Here is a 16,280-nt window from a genome sequence, read left to right on the forward strand (position 1 = left end):
TCCCAGGGTGTGGAATGCTAATGGCGGGAGGCTTCACTGTAACCTGAGGAGGTTCTTTTGCATATGGATTGGTGCTTGATGTGCTAATCTTCTCTGCAGGGCTATTGTCGGGTGTGGAGTGTTTTGTTGGCCTGGTGTTTTTCAGAACTGGAGCCCATGCTCTGTTCATTCTTAAGGTTTCTTCTTTCCTGTTGAAGTTTTGCTTATGCTTGTGAATTTTCAATTTTCGTAGCATCCAGACAAGAATAAAAGAACATGAAAGACACTGCAGACTTGGACAGCCTGAAAAATCAGCTGTGGCTGAACATAGCCTAACTCAAACAGGGCACAGTGTCTTATTCCAGGACACCAAAATACTGGACAACACTTCCAACTACTTTGTCAGACTGCACAGGGAAGCCATTGAAATTCACAAGCATAAGCAAAACTTCAACAGGAAAGAAGAAACCTTAAGAATGAACAGAGCATGGGCTCCAGTTCTGAAAAACACCAGGCCAACAAAACACTCCACACCCGACAATAGCCCTGCAGAGAAGATTAGCACATCAAGCACCAATCCATATGCAAAAGAACCTCCTCAGGTTACAGTGAAGCCTCCCGCCATTAGCATTCCACACCCTGGGAAACTCTTACAGAATGACTCAGCTCAACCCCACCCCTCCTGAGTAGATACAAATGACCTACATCTTTTCCACACTGTGACACTGAGAGATCTCTGTCTTTTGGTGCTACACCTCTGAAGATGCCAGCCACAGCTGCTGGCGAAACGTCAGGAACTACAATGCCAAGACCACGGCAATACAGCCCGGAAAACCCCCAACAACCAAAGAAAGAAAGAGCTCACGTGATCCAGATTTCGGTCTGGTCTGTACTGGTTCAGCTGACACTCTTTGTTCTCATGCCGCAAGTAGCTGGTGTCAGGCACAGAGCAGGTTTACTGCCTTTTCTACACAGACACTACTGTACAGAGTATTTTTCTGCATAAATAAACTAACTGGCCTGGATCAAAAGACTGGATCATTTCTCCAAGGATGAACTTGGTCTTCCATTGGAGTTGCCTTGGAAACCCCAAATGTGTGTGCAATTTATGTGTCATCAAGTCGCTTCCACCTGGTGGTGCCTCGGTGAACTGATGGCCTCCAAAAAATATCCTAGCAGTGACAGCCTGGCTCAAGTTCTGCAAAGTGACGGCTAGGGCTTCCGTTGTCACCCCAATGGCTGTAGACATGGAGGCCCTCAATGAGCAAAGGTGTCCTCTTGCCAGAAAGGAACAAACGTGTGTACAGCGGGGTACTATTTGGGGAGCTTTAACCTGTGCATGCCAAGGTCAAAATGCAGCCCAGAACTCAGAATAACGAGGGGAAATACGCACTCTTAACATTAAAAGGAGTTTTATTGAGATAACATAAGCCAAATTAAACGCCTCTTACAAGAAATGAGAAAAAGAGATTGTAGAGCAGCAAACCAAAAATCTTTTCCCTAACAGCTACCTGTCTATAAGGGAAAATAAGGGGGGTGGGGGGTTTGGAGTGAGAGCATAGGACCTGTCCTACAGAGTAGAAATCCTGATGTGAAGAGGAGGAGAGTGGGGTGTAGAGACAGAGACGAGCTTGTGTCTCCAAGGGACTTGTGCTACACGGGGGCTGTAGCTGGAAAAACTGCTGCCAAGTATTGGGGGTTTGGGGGCTATATTTATGGTACAGATGTTCATGACCTTGACTGTGCTGGTTTCAAGGTGGAGCAATGAAGTGAAAACCAAGCTGAAGTGAAAACGGAGAGGAGAGGAGATCGAGAAAGGATAGAGGTTTTGCCCAGGATTAAAATAAGGAAATTCACATATTCGACTCCTGCTTCATATAAAAAATAAAAAATAGGTTTCATTGGCAAATGTATGGAGGCTTTTGAAGAAGCGTGTATATAGCGAAACGGGATACTTAGCCAGGCACACCCGTTGCCACTCTCCCGCCGGGAGAAACCCCCAACTGTTCGTGGGGGGTTTGCTCCCTGTATGATTATTACTAAACTGGATGTACAACACGTTGCCTGAGATGAACCAATAAAAGAACTTTGGAAACGAATTTGCGTCCTTTCACGGTCCGTTTTCACTTCAGCTTGGTTTTCAATTGTGACCGTTCCCACCCTTGGTTTGTTGGAGCAATGAAGTGAACAAGAGACCTGGAGCGACGGGGGTCTGTCTCCGGGAGGGTGAGGGGTCTGCGATCAGGCTGAGCTCCTGCTACACCCTGCCCTGCATTAAGGCTTTCAGAAAACCTAATTCTGCAGAATCACCCAAGTTTAAAGCAGGGAGGAGGTTGATGTTGACAAGGGGAGTTTTCCTGGTTTGCATCAAAGTTTAAAATGTTTCCTAGAGGAGGTTTGGAGAAACACAGGCCTAAGTGGGGTGGTGGGGTGCGAATAACAAGATTAAGGAGAGGGCAGGAATCTTCCTGCACAGCCACTAGATAAGGGGAGGGGGACTAGCTGGGGCAGTCCATTGCTCACTTCCTTGGAGACTGGGTTGTGGATCAGGGCCAAATTATTCAGGGAGGAGGCTCCAAAGTCCTTGGGGAGAATGGCCCTCTGGTTTAATCGGCCTGAGGTGGGCTCTAGGGAGGAGTGGGTCTGCATAATCCATTGCTGCTTAACGATTCACCACCTTGCCCTTGGCATGGCTCACTGCCACTGCTGTTAACTTTCAGAAACAAAACACGGGAGTTTACCGGTACCAACTGACTAGTACAATATGCAGACCAGGAAAAACAATAAATGCTCAAGGCAATAATTTACACTTTTTATATATATTAAAGTGCCAGAGTGCAATAGTGTTAATAAATAGTGTGCTAATAAATACAGAATAAATATTCAAATTTTACAAATATCCGCATGCCACACAATACAAAGTCATCCAATACAGTTTGTAATTTTCATGAACTAATTTTGTAAACAGAGTCCATCACTCGAGCATGAGGAGCGCAGAGCTGTGACCTCCGGTATAGACAAACACCAGTCCTCAGAAGAGGGGTTCTAATGCTTTTGAGCCATTTGCCAATGGGATGATGATGCAGAGCAACTTTATCAAGTTCCCGTTTCAAAAATCTTCATCTCCGGGCAAATATCTGGTTGTCTGAGTGGGTACACATATGTTTACATAACTGTTTACATGACTCATACATACTATGTAATACATAATCAACTCCCAAATAAACATTGAATAACTACTCACACAATGGTCGCCTGCGCTTCAGCTCCCTCTGTGCTCTACCAAGTAGCAAAGGGGTGTGTGGTATGTGACTCAACTGCCTACCATCTCTTATTTAACCATTTAATTGCTGTTTAAGTTTTGCGAGGAGACACACCTCATTTATCAGGGGTCGCATGCACAGCTAACAACTGCTCCTGTTCTAATGACCAATAAAGCAAGACAGGTCTAATTCATTATTAAGCCCATGTGGCACTAAAGTCTTAAGGTGAAATATCCATCTAGACTCAATTCGTAAAAGTTTCTTGGAGTTATCTGCCAAATTTTGTTCCTGCACCACTTCCAGTACTGAAACTCTAAATTGTTTGTAATCCTGGTGTTTCTTTAAGAAGTGTGATACTAATGGAGCTTCCTCCACCCCATGACAGAGGCGGGAAAGGTGTTCCTGTATTTGGATCTTTAGTGGGCGGGAGGTACTTCCTACATAACATAAATCTCAGGTACATTTTATGATATAAACTACATTAGGGGCCTTACAATTAGAAAAGGAAGGTTTCATACGGTAAGTGATCTTCATATTTTTGATTTTTTCCATATACTGGCAAACATTACACCCTCCACATGGGTGATGTCCAGTCGGCATATGTAATTGCCTTCCGATGTTTTTAAACTCTGAATGTACAAGGAAATCTTTTAGTGATCTAGTTCGACGTAGACCAATTGCCGGTGCCTCTTTACAGCCTGGAATCTCGAGAGGAGGTGCCAGTGTTCCCTAACAATATTACATATAGAAGCTGCCAGCGGTGTGTTATCAAGTGCCCATGCTATGCCTCCTTTTTTGGGGCGCTCACGTGGCTGCAATAATTCCTCTCTTGATCTATCTAAAGCTTTCACCCAGGCAGTTTGTATGCAAGATTGGGGGTACCCCCTGGAGGCAAAGGCTGCGCTCATTTCTAAGCTTTTCGTATAAAAGTCCCTTGTATCTGTGGAGTTCCTTCGAATTCTCAAAAATTGCCCATATGGAATATTTCTTTTTAAATGTCCTGTGTGAAAGGATGTATAGTGAAGGTAGGAGTTCCTATCAGTCACTTTCTTAAAGGGACGAACTCCTAAATGATTGTTATTTTGTTTGTAAATAGTGACATCCAAAAAATCAATGCAAGTGTCACTACCCTGCCACATAAATTTAATGTTCGGGTTAAACAAGTTCATCCATACACCAAACTGTTCCGCTATCTGTCCATTCTCCAGAATAACCGGAACATCATCTATGAAGCGCAGGAACAATAATATATGATTTTTATATGGATTATGATTATTAAAAATCCATTTTTCTTCCAGGTCCGCCATGTAGAGGTTGGCAATGCTGGGTGCCACCAGGCACCCCATTGCCACCCCTTTGATCTGGTAATAGTACCTGTCTGCAAATTTAAAGTAGTTCCGTTCTAATATTAAATCTAAGATATTCAGGAGGAACAGAGTAGATGGAAACTGGGACGATCTGGTAAACAGTGTTCGTTCGATGGTAGCTCTGGCCTCCTCATGTGGAATGGAGGTATATAGGGAGGTTACATCCAATGACATGAGATACATCGAATCAGGGAGGGACAAGGCTTCCAGTATAGTAATTAACATGGTGGTGTCTTTTAAATAGCTCTTAGTTCTAATGACCAATGGTTGTAGGAAGAAGTCCAGAAATAAAGACAACGGTTCTAGTATTGAATTGGACCCCAAGATTATTGGGCGACCCGGAGGTAACTTAACTTTAGCAGGGTGCAGACTCCCTTTTCTACCTCATGACAGAACCAAAGCGGGGGATCAAAACAGGGGTCCCTGTGAGGTGAGGGTTCGGGGAGGCTACACCTTTACTGAGTCCTTCCATGTCTTACGAGGTTCCTGCATGAGGGGACTTCTAGGGGAAAGTCAGAAATACCTTCCATGTTAGTTTAAGATGCAAAAAGGGACAATTCCACTAATAACATCAAGGAATTTCCTAGACAGAGGGGCAGAATGGCTGAACAACTGCTTGTCCTCGGCCTTCTCTTGCAAGGGGAACGGTGCTCACTCTGGTGAAAAGGGAACACATGAGGAAGGAAGGGGACTGCAGCCTAGAATAGATGTTGGGAAAATAGTTTTTTTTTTTTAGGAAAATAGATTTTTATTTATAAATACCATTCTACATACATGCAAAAAACTAACTTACTTCAACTTGTTACAGAGATGTACTTTGAAAGGACTATAAAAGACTTTAAAAGACAGTGAATAACTTTAAGAAACATTGAAAAAATACGAAGAAATGTGAAAAACTTGAAAAACTGAAGAACTGTGAAGAAGCAAACATCAAATACAAACATCAAATACAATACAAAATACAAAATACTAAGCATAATTGTAATCAATAAACTACTATTTTTTTAACGTAAAAATATGCTTCTGTGTCTATTTATTGAGTATTATTAATGTCTATTAATTCAGGGAACCGGGGGATTAACCTCCGCAAACCACCTCCATCTATTCCACCACAGTGCCTTCTTGGTTGCCCTTGTTGCCCTTTCCTCCCATCTCCTCACTTTCCCCAAATAGCTGGTTACATAAGAGATAGTTTGCACCAGGGGAACTGGTTGTTTAGTATAATTTTCTTGTTTCCTGTTCCTCATAATGACGCTAAGAAAAATAAGATTCACCAATCTAGCTATAGCCCATGGAGTCCTGATATTCCTCGCTCCAGTTTGTCTGGGTTCCCTTCCTTCCTTCCCTCTCCGCCAATCTACTTTAGGACCCTCAAAGCCCTCTATTGGTTCTAATCCAGAAACCACAGTCTCCCAAGACTGGCTAATTAAAGAAGGCTATTGGAGTGCTCTAGCTACCCCAGCCCATTCCCTTTTCACCACCACACATTCCTTAACCGCATGGGAGATAGTTTCTGGTATGTGCTGTTCGGGGTAGAGAACCTTACAAGCTATTCTGGGGCAGCATTATTCCTCCTCTGATATTCCAAATCTCTTCATTCCTACCACCAAAACCTGGTGATAAGCTCTCCATCTTAAGTCCCAGAGGGCGTAAGGGATGGTGCAATCCTGAAAGGTAGGGATGGGAAATTTCTGGTCCTTAAGATAGGAAGATAGCGAATCCTTAGAGCGTCTCTGTTCATCATAGGGGGTCAGTTTAGCACATTGTAAGATAGTCCAGTATAATTTCCCAGTTTCGCCCCTCACGCCAGAAAGGCGTTCCAAAACCTCTGACGCATTAATGTGATATCTTTGTATTCCTCCAGCCATCACCACCAAAAAATCAGGAAGCTGTCCCTTCATGTAGGCTGTAAACCATGTGGGGAAAGATCCCTCCACCCACCATTTCTGAGCCCATTTGGTTTCCGTCCAGCTGTTCATAAAAAATTGTCTGGTGTAGGTTGCCTGCGACACCTCCAGAGGTGCCGTTTGTGTCCAGGGTCCACAATTAAACACTAAAAAGATCGAAAGAAACCAGAGTTCAACATCAGGCAGTCCCAAGCCTCCTTCCTTGTGTTTCCGTTGGACGACCAATCTGGACAAGGGAAAATGAAGAGAACCGAAGATCCACTTATAAAGAGCTTTGGTAACAACGGACACCGTCGCTTCTGGTGGGGGATACACCGATGCCAGGTAATTCCCTGCGGGGACACAGTAAGTAGCAAAGAACTGTATTTTTTTTAGCTGTGGATAGTTTCCAGTTTTTCCACCTCTCTAAGTATTCAAGCACACGGCATTTCCATCCTTCCCAATTAGCTTTCCAACCATCAACTCTAACAGAAAATTTCACCCCTAAAATCTTCAGCTCTGTGATTTCAATCCTTCCTGTCCCTTTGCTTTCCTGTACACTCTCCTCATTCTCATTCTCTGTCGTAAACTCCATAGGCCTCATCTCCATGATTCCCGTGCGACCATCCAAGTCATAGAGCTTGCTTTTTCCTTTGTTAATCTTTGCTCCTGAGGCTCTCTCGTAAGAACGCAGATGATCTTGTACTTTCAGAAGCTCTCCTTGACTCCGAAGAAACACATAGCAGTCATCGGCATGGGCTACGGCAACCATTCTACAGGTAGAGTCATTCAATGGTAGAATCCCCCTGAAAAGTTGGTCTTTGTGCAAAGCTCTAAGGAAAGGGTCCAGGGTCAACACATACAAAAGGGGGCTAAGGGGACATCCCTGTCTCACACCTGTCGGCACCGGAAAGGGGGAGCCTTGACATCCCTGAACGATCAGAGTTACCCTGGCGCCCGTATACAGGGCATGTAGCAGATCAATAAAGGGTTCTGGGACACCATGAAATCGCAGGACTGCCCACATGTATTTCCGGTCGACACGGTCGAAGGCCTTACTTTGGTCTAATTGCAGAAGACGTAGATGTTCTTTGTCTCTCTGTAAGCGGTGGAAAATCTGCCGGAATATACATGTGGTATGAGCCATCCTTCTCCCTGGTACCGAACTCGTCTGTCCGATGATGACGAGTCAGTCAGCAATCTTTTTGAGCCTGTTATTAAGCACTCTCGTAAGGATGCGATAGTCTGCATTATTCACGGTAAGAGGCCTCCAATTCCCAATGATGGTGGGATCACCTGCTTTGTACAATAGATTCATGGTACCATCCAAAAAACTCCTTCCCACTTGGGAGCCCTCCAACATTGAGTTAAAGACTTTTGTTAAAATTGGGACAAGGTGTTCTTTGAAGTTTTTATAGAAGCCGTAGGGTAGACCATCCGGTCCTGGCACAGATTTCCTTCGACCAGCTCGGAGAGCTACGATGACTTCCTCTTCTAAGACAGGATCAGAAAGAAAACTAAGATCATCCTTTGGTGTCGATTCTGAATCTAACTGATGTTCCAAATATTGCCTGATGTAAGAGTCACCCGGGTGATGTTCAGGAAGGGTGTAAAAGTCTTTGTAAAATTTAGAGACCTGCTCTGCAACTTCCACCGGATCTCGAATAAGCTCCTCTGTTGAGTCCACTCTCCTTAATATGCAAAGAGACTGACCGGCACGAGGGAGGTGATCTTTCTGCCACTCCCCCTTCTTGATGATCGGCCCCAATGCCCTGGCCGCCCGTGATAAATTCCTGCGTTGTCGTAATGCCAGGTGATAATTTTTAATCACCTCCTGATGTTTTTTGAGCCAGTCAGTATTAACTCCGAGACCTTTAGACATTCTCCATCTACACACAAGCACATTTTGTACGGCGCTGTGATAAGAAGACAACTCGTACGTCCCTTGAGTTCTCTTGGCCCGCATAGCTGCATGTTTTATAGCGGTTTTAGTCTTCTCCCACCAGTCCTAGATATCCATCTCCGGTTTCAAAAGTTTCTGCCATTCCAATGCCATCAGGATCTCCGGCTCCATATGAAAAGTCTGTAAATCAATCTCTCTAAGCCGCCAGGGGAACCTACGCTTCTTCCCAGATTGTCCAGCAAAGGAAAAGCAAAGGATGGCGTAATCTGACCACAGGGTAACCATAATTTTGTAGGATGTAACGGGAAATTCTGGCGGGGCCCAAACACGATCAATCCTACTAACACAAAGGGGGTGATAGTACGTCATTCTGGTGCCCAAATCCGCCGGGTATTTCTTCAAAAAAGTCTCCCGAAAATGCACAGGATAGTAGTCCAGTTCTCCATCCATTTGTAGGCCCATATCCACCAACCCGAGGCGATCTTTCAGCATGGCCTTCAATCCAATCTCTTCTTTAGTTAACTTCTTTTTTTTTTTTTTTGAAAAAAATTTTATTGGGTTAGAACATTATTTTTACATTTACATTCAATTTTCCCCAATTTTTTCATCTCTAACCCCCTCCCTTTCCCCCCCTTTTTGTTGACTTCCAACAGCTTTCCCACCCTTTGTCCCCTTTCCCTTATTTTTACTAGCTTCCCCTATGTAAAACACATATATATTCTCCATTATTCTAAGCAGTACATCCTTGACTATTTTTAACATTGTATGCCCAAACTGTAAGTCTCTGTTTCCATCTTAGATAAACAATTTGTCCCATTTTTCAATTTCAAATATTTCTATATATCATAAACCATATAGATCATACATTCATTTATATCAAACAATTTGACTTATTCTCTATATATTGCTCATTCTATCTTTTTGTAATAATTCTATATATCTCTCATCACGTAGTCAATCAATTTGACCCATCTATATCTTCAGACATTCAGTTTGGTACAAAACTTACCAAAAAGAAAGAAAATATTGTTAGTTAATCAATTCTTATATTTAATCCTTATAGTTAATTATTTTCTCTATGTTCTGTTTATTAACCTATATATATCTATATATATATCAATCTATTAATCTGACTGCTTATTAATTCACATTTATCTCTTCTCCCCCCGGTAAAGTCTCCCCCCTCTACTTCAGTGCTTCAGTAGTTCTCAAACTGCCACAGTTTTCCTCCCACCTCCCATTTCTTCTCCAGGTATTGTTTCAGCTTCTCCCAGTCTGTGTTGAACTGCCCTGAGTCCAGATCTCTCAGTTTTCTTGTCATCTTATCCATTTCAGCCATATACAGCAATTTGTAAATCCAATCTTCAATAGTTGGCACTTCTTGTACTTTCCATTTTTGCGCATACAGAAGTCTAGCTGCTGCTGTCATATAAAATATCAACGTCCTGTATTGGGCTGGAATTCCCTCCATTCCCAAGTTCAGTAGCAGGAGTTCTGGGTTCTTATTAATTTGAAATTGTAAAATTTCACTCATTTCTCTTATTATTTCCCCCCAGTACTGCCTAGCTACCTCTCACGACCACCACATATGATAGAGGGAGCCCTCATGCTTCTTACATTTCCAGCATTTATTAGAAGTATTCAAATTCCCTAGCGCAATCTTCTTTGGTGTCATGTACCAACGATAGATCATTTTGTAGATGTTCTCTTTGATATTAGTACATGTCGTTGTCTTCATTGTAGTTTTCCACAGGTATTCCCATGCCTCCATTGTTATTTCTTTATTAAAGTTTATAGCCCATTTCACCATTTGTATTTTGACTATCTCATCCTCGGTATACCACTTCAACAGTACTTGGTATACCTTGGATATTCTTTCCTTATCTTCTTTAAGAAGGGTCTGCTCTAGTTCCAAATTCTCTATTCGTATACCTCCCTTTACAGAGTCCGAATTATATAAGTCTCTGATCTGTCTATACTGGAACCAGTCGTAGTTAGGTGATAGTTCCTCTTGTGTCTTTATTCTGAGTTTGAATGCTTCAGTTTTAGTTATTTCTTTGTACGTTAATCATTGTTGTTCATTATCAACAGCTCTCGGGTCTATCACCTCATACGGAACCACCCACAAAGGAGTTCCTTCTTGTAAATAAATTCTGTACTTCTTCCAGATTATGTATAAACTTCTCCGAATAAAATGATGCAGGAACATCGAGTTGACCTTTACTTTGTCATGCCATAAATATGCGTGCCATCCAAATATTTTTTTATATCCCTCTAGGGCTAGTAGTTTCTTGTTCTTTAATGTCATCCATTCTTTCAACCAAACTAGGCAGATTGCATCATGATAAAGTCTCAGATTGGGCAGTTGCATTCCGCCTCTTTCCTTTGCATCTTGTAAAACTTTCACTTTCACTCGAGGCTTCTTGCCTGCCCAAACAAAATCTGATATTTTCCTCTGCCATTTTTCAAATTGTTTAGAGTCTCTGATGATTGGTATTGTCTGTAGCAAAAACATTACTCTTGGTAACACATTCATCTTAACTGCTGCAATCCTGCCCAACCATGACAAATTCAGTCTATTCCATTTAATCAAGTCTCTCTCTATCTGAGTCCATAGTTTTTCATAATTGTTTTTAAATAGATCTATGTTCTTTGCAGTTAATTCGACTCCCAAATATTTCACTTTACTTGTTACTTCACAATCCGTTGTTTCCATTAACAATTGTTGTTTCTGCTTAGTCATATTTTTGCATAGTATCTTTGACTTCTTTTTGTTAATGAAGAAACCTGCCAAGTCTCCAAACTCCTTGATCTTATCTATCACTCTTGGCATATTCTCCAGTGGGTCCTCTACAATTAACATTATGTCATCCGCAAATGCTCTGACCTTATACGAATAGTCCTTTATTTTTATTCCACGAATTTCCTCATCTTGACGTATTTGTATCATCAGAATCTCCAATACTAGAATGAACAACAATGGAGATAACGGGCAACCTTGTCTTGTTCCTTTACTTATCGTTAATTTCTTGGTCAATTCATCATTCACCACAATTGCTGCAGTCTGGTCTCTGTAAATTTCCTTAATTGCTCTGATGAATCTTTCTCCCAATTGTAGCTTTTCCATAGTGGCAAACATAAAGTCCCAGTTTAAATTGTCAAACGCTTTTTCAGCGTCTACAAAGAAGAAACCAACCTCTTTGTCACAACGCGTGTCATAATATTCAATAGCATTGATCACTGTCCTTAAATTGTCTCTTATTTGTCTGTCTGGCAAAAAGCCTGCTTGTTCCTCCTCTATGACTTCCGAGAGCCACCCCTTCAATCTCTCCGCCAATATCTTCGCAAAAATTTTATAGTCATTATTGAGTAGCGATATAGGTCTATAATTTTTCACATTAGTCAGGTCTTGGCCCTCTTTTGGGATCAATGATATGTTCGCTTCACTCCAAGTGTCTGGAATCCTTTGATCCCTTAAAACCCCATTCATCACCTCTTTTAGGAATGGTGCCAGTTCATTAGCCATTGTCTTATAAAATTTAGCCGTAAGTCCATCTGGCCCTGGCGCCTTTCCTAGATTTGCAGATTGTATTGCCTTACTTATTTCCTCGTCGGTTACTTCACTGTTCAACTTATTTCTCCAGGCTTCCGAGATTTCTGGAAGTTTGGTTTTCTCCAAATAGGACGCTATTGATTCTTTGTTTACTTCTTTTTTGTTATACAGCTTAGCGTAGAATTTATAAAAGGCTCTACTAATGGTAGTCTGCTCCAAATACGTTTTGTTGTCTTCACAAATTTTATTTATTATTTTCTTTTCCCTTTTCTTCTTCAATTGCCATGCCAGGTACTTTCCAGGTTTATTAGCACCCTCAAACACTTTTTGATTCAGTCTTTTAAGATTCCACTCCAATTCTTTATTGCTCATTGCTGTTAGCTGTTCTTGAAGTATTTTAATTTCCTGGTATACCTTCTTTTTCCCTGGTCTCTTTTTTAGCTGTATTTCTTTGGCTTTTATTTTCTCCTCAATCTCTTGTCTTTTCTCCTCTTTCTTCTTTCTTGCTCTACCATTTAAGTCCATTCGTATGCCTCTTACAACCGCCTTGTAAGCATCCCAAACTTTATTGGTTGGTACTTCTTTATTCACGTTGTATTGTATAAAAAACTTTGTCTCTCTTCTCAATATTTCCATATTCTCTCTTTCCTGTAACAAGTCCTCATTTATTCTCCATGCTTTCCTTTTTCTCCTTTTTCCAAATTTCCACATAATTGGGTTGTGATCTGAGCCTACCATCGGCATTATTTCTACCTCCTTAGTCCATAACGCTAAGTCTTTTGAGGCCCAGATCATATCAATTCTTGATAATGTAGAATGCCTTGCAGAATAGAAAGTAAACTGTCTACTTTTAGGATATTCTCTCCTCCATACATCTTCGAGAGTCTCTTGTTGAATCAACTCAAAAAAAAGCTTTGGCAATAGTCCTCTTTTCTTTTGTGCCGTTGTAGTCTTTTTGTCTAGTTCCAAGTCTGTCACTCCATTGAAGTCTCCAGCAAGAATTATCTGGTCATATGCAAGATCGTCTAAATGCTTCCTTAAATCCTCAAAGAAGCTTTCTTTTGCACCGTTAGGTGCGTAAAGTCCGACTACCAACACTCTTTAAATTCCAAATGCATTCCACTGCTACAAATCTAGCTTCCACGTCTCTCATAACAAGTTTTGGCTGTAGCTCCTCTTTTATGTACAACACCACTCCTCTTTTTTTCTTGTTAGAGGCCGCTGCAAATTCTTTGCCCAATTTTCCAGATTTTAAATATTTTACATCCTGTTTTCTAATATGGGTCTCTTGCAAACAAACAATATCACATTTTTGTTTTAGTAGCCAGTGAAAAATATTTTTCCTCTTATTCGGTGAGTTTAGTCCATTTACATTCCAAGATAATACTTTACACTCCATATTCATAGTCTTGATGGTAAGTCTTTTTCATTGTCCTTAATAAATCGCTCCATCTCTCGCTCAGATCTGATGCGTTTTTTTGCACCTCCAATCTCAAAGGACACTCCTTCCGGTAACTCCCATCTGTACCTAATTTTCATGTCCTTCAAAGTCTGAATTAGCACTTTGTATTTTTTCCGGTCCAATAACACTGATCTGGGCAATTCCTTCATTATAATAATCGTCTTGCCATCAATCTCCAATGGATCTTGAAACTGTTTTGTCACAATCCTCTCTTTCATATTTCGTGTTGTAAACTGCACAATCACATCTCTTGGTAATTTCCTCTGGGTTGCAATTCTCGAATTCACACGGTATGCCACGTCTAGGATAGCCACAACTTCCTCCTCCTTCCCCAGGTATTCAGCCAACACCTCAGTCATCTGTTCTTGCGCTGACTTCCCTTCCACTTCTGGCAAGCCGCGAAAACGTAGCTGCTTCTCCATATGTTTAGTTTCTGCAACTGACATTCTCCCCTTCACCAATCTCATCTCTGTTTGTTGCGTGTCTACTAAATTCTCCATCGCGTCTTCTACTGTTTTAACTCTCTGCTGCATTCCTTGTAATTCACTTCGTATTGTTTCCATGCCTTTTTTCACTTCTGACAGCTCCGATTTTACTGTCTGTGTAACCTCTTTAACCTCTTTTATCAGCTCCAATTTCGTGTCCTTAAGTTCTTTAATCATATCTAAAAGTTTTTTATCCAAGTTTTTATCCAGGTTTTCTATTGCCGATTGCCACTCTTTTTTTGACATCGTGGGGCTTGCTTTAGCTCGCTCCCACGAATCCGCTCTCTTCCTTAACTCCGTGGCGTAAAATTTAACGTTTTTCTGTTTTAAATGTCCCAATCTTCTTTTAAAAATTAAATTTTAAAGAGTCCAAAATGTCGGGCGTCTTTTCTCTATGGTTTCTCTATGATTTTATAATCCAAGATGGCCTACTTCCTCTTCCGCTGAAGCCGCGACCCTTCCCCTTTCAAAAATGGCGATTCCCTACTTCCTGCCCTCCAGCGAGGGCCGCTTCTCTCCAGCCACTCTATTGTTATTACGCACTTCCTGTCTCCCGTCTTCCCACAGCAGATCTCGCGATGGTGTCTTTTTCTCACAGCTCCAAAGCCACAGGTATTCAAAACAATAGTCCGATTTCTTTAATAACTTCTTTAAGCTTAGTCTCTTTTCAAATACAATTCCTGCCGAGTCTTCCCCTCCTTTTCACTAGTCTGTTGCAGTTTAAAAATCTACTTTTTTCCTTCTCTGTTTTTATCAATCTGTCCCGTATCGGAAGATAATGATCTTTACCTTCTCTTCACTTTTCTCGGGTTGTAATCGCTTTTTCGATTTTGAGTTCTCCTCTCAGCTTCTTCCCCCAATCGAAGCTTGGGTATGTAGGTCTTATGCCAGCCGAATTGGCCCCAAAACTGCCGCAGAGATTATAGCCGACCCGTCGCAAGGTGGGACCTCAAGGATCGGGAGGGGACCCGTTATGTAGAGCCCCCCCTCGTCCGAGATCTAACTCACCCTAGGGTCTTGAGCGTTCTTTGCCTGCTCCCCGCCTGAGAGCAGTCGGCCGCGGGCTATTTTCACCCCACCGGCCGGTTAAAACGGCAGTCCGGTCAGCTCCGCAAGTGGAGCTGCGTTAGACCTCCATGAATCCCAAACCGGAAGTCTCTTCTTTAGTTAACTTCTTCAAAGCAGGCGGAGGAGCTGCTGTCTCCCCAGAGATCACCGCATTACGTAGGTTAAGCCTATCGTTCACTTCAGATCTGACGTTAAAGTCTCCTGCCACAAGCAAGGATCACCCAGTATTGGTGAAATCCTCCAACGATCTCCAAAAATCTTTCCGTTGGTCGGCAGTCACAGGAGCATACAATGCGCATAAACGGAACCTAAGCTCAGCGGCTTCAAAGGTTGCATTCTTCAAATTAAAGTCAACAATAAGCAAATGGCCCGGTACCGTGTCTATAACCTTCACTACTTTCAAGTCAGATTTAGTTGCAAAAAGAACCGCCACTCCGCCCGTTCCATCCTCCATCTTGAGAGACCAGACAGAAGGACCCCAAGTCCAGTCCTTTTGTGCAGAAGACCTATCTCGTGGAGTGGCAATATTTGTCTCTTGCAAAATTATTACGTCTGCCGACATCTTAGAAATATGATAAAATATATCCTCTCTCCTCATGGCCTGACGCAGACCCTTACAGTTCCAAGTAACAATATTCAATGCCATGAGGGTTATTGTTAGTAAAACAAAAAAGAAAGACAAAGAAAAAAGCTTTGGGATCTTAAAAGTCTTGAATATATCCATTAAGAAAGAGAATTAGTGAGAATTAGTGCTATTATTATAACAGTTATTGATCCACTCCAGTAAAATGGTTTGACAGTCTAACAGTTTAACAGTTTAAACGTTTGGAACAACATCAGTCGACTCTAAGTCCATCGGTGTTTCAACTTGAGCTTCCACCTCCTGTAAAACAGGTGGCGTGGCCTTACAAAGGGATGATGGCGATAGGGTGGCCATCACAGTATCCTCACTTGAATTTTGTAGGTTCACAGAAGAGGGGTACATGTGATCTGTGGAGTTCCCAGAGGGCCCCCCCTTTCCCTTGAGGAACAACCATAGATCCAGGCTCAGTTGCATCATCCTTCGATGGGTTAACAGAAAGAGGTGCGACAAGGTCAACGGCTACTGGAACTCCCTCCTGGATTCTTTCCTTCACTCTGTTCTCTTCTCCCTTCTCTTCCACAGCCTTTCCATTCAACTTTTTCTTACTCTTCATCTGTCTCTTGCTTTGTTCTGTGCTTTGTTGGAGCTGTTCTTCCACTACCATCTCTGAATCTGAGCTGTCCCTTTGTAGAGAATCACACTCTCTTCTCATTCGCTCTACCTTTTCACCT

Source organism: Eublepharis macularius, chromosome 2 (genome assembly GCF_028583425.1).
Source record: "Eublepharis macularius isolate TG4126 chromosome 2, MPM_Emac_v1.0, whole genome shotgun sequence".
Lineage (NCBI taxonomy): Eukaryota > Metazoa > Chordata > Lepidosauria > Squamata > Eublepharidae > Eublepharis > Eublepharis macularius.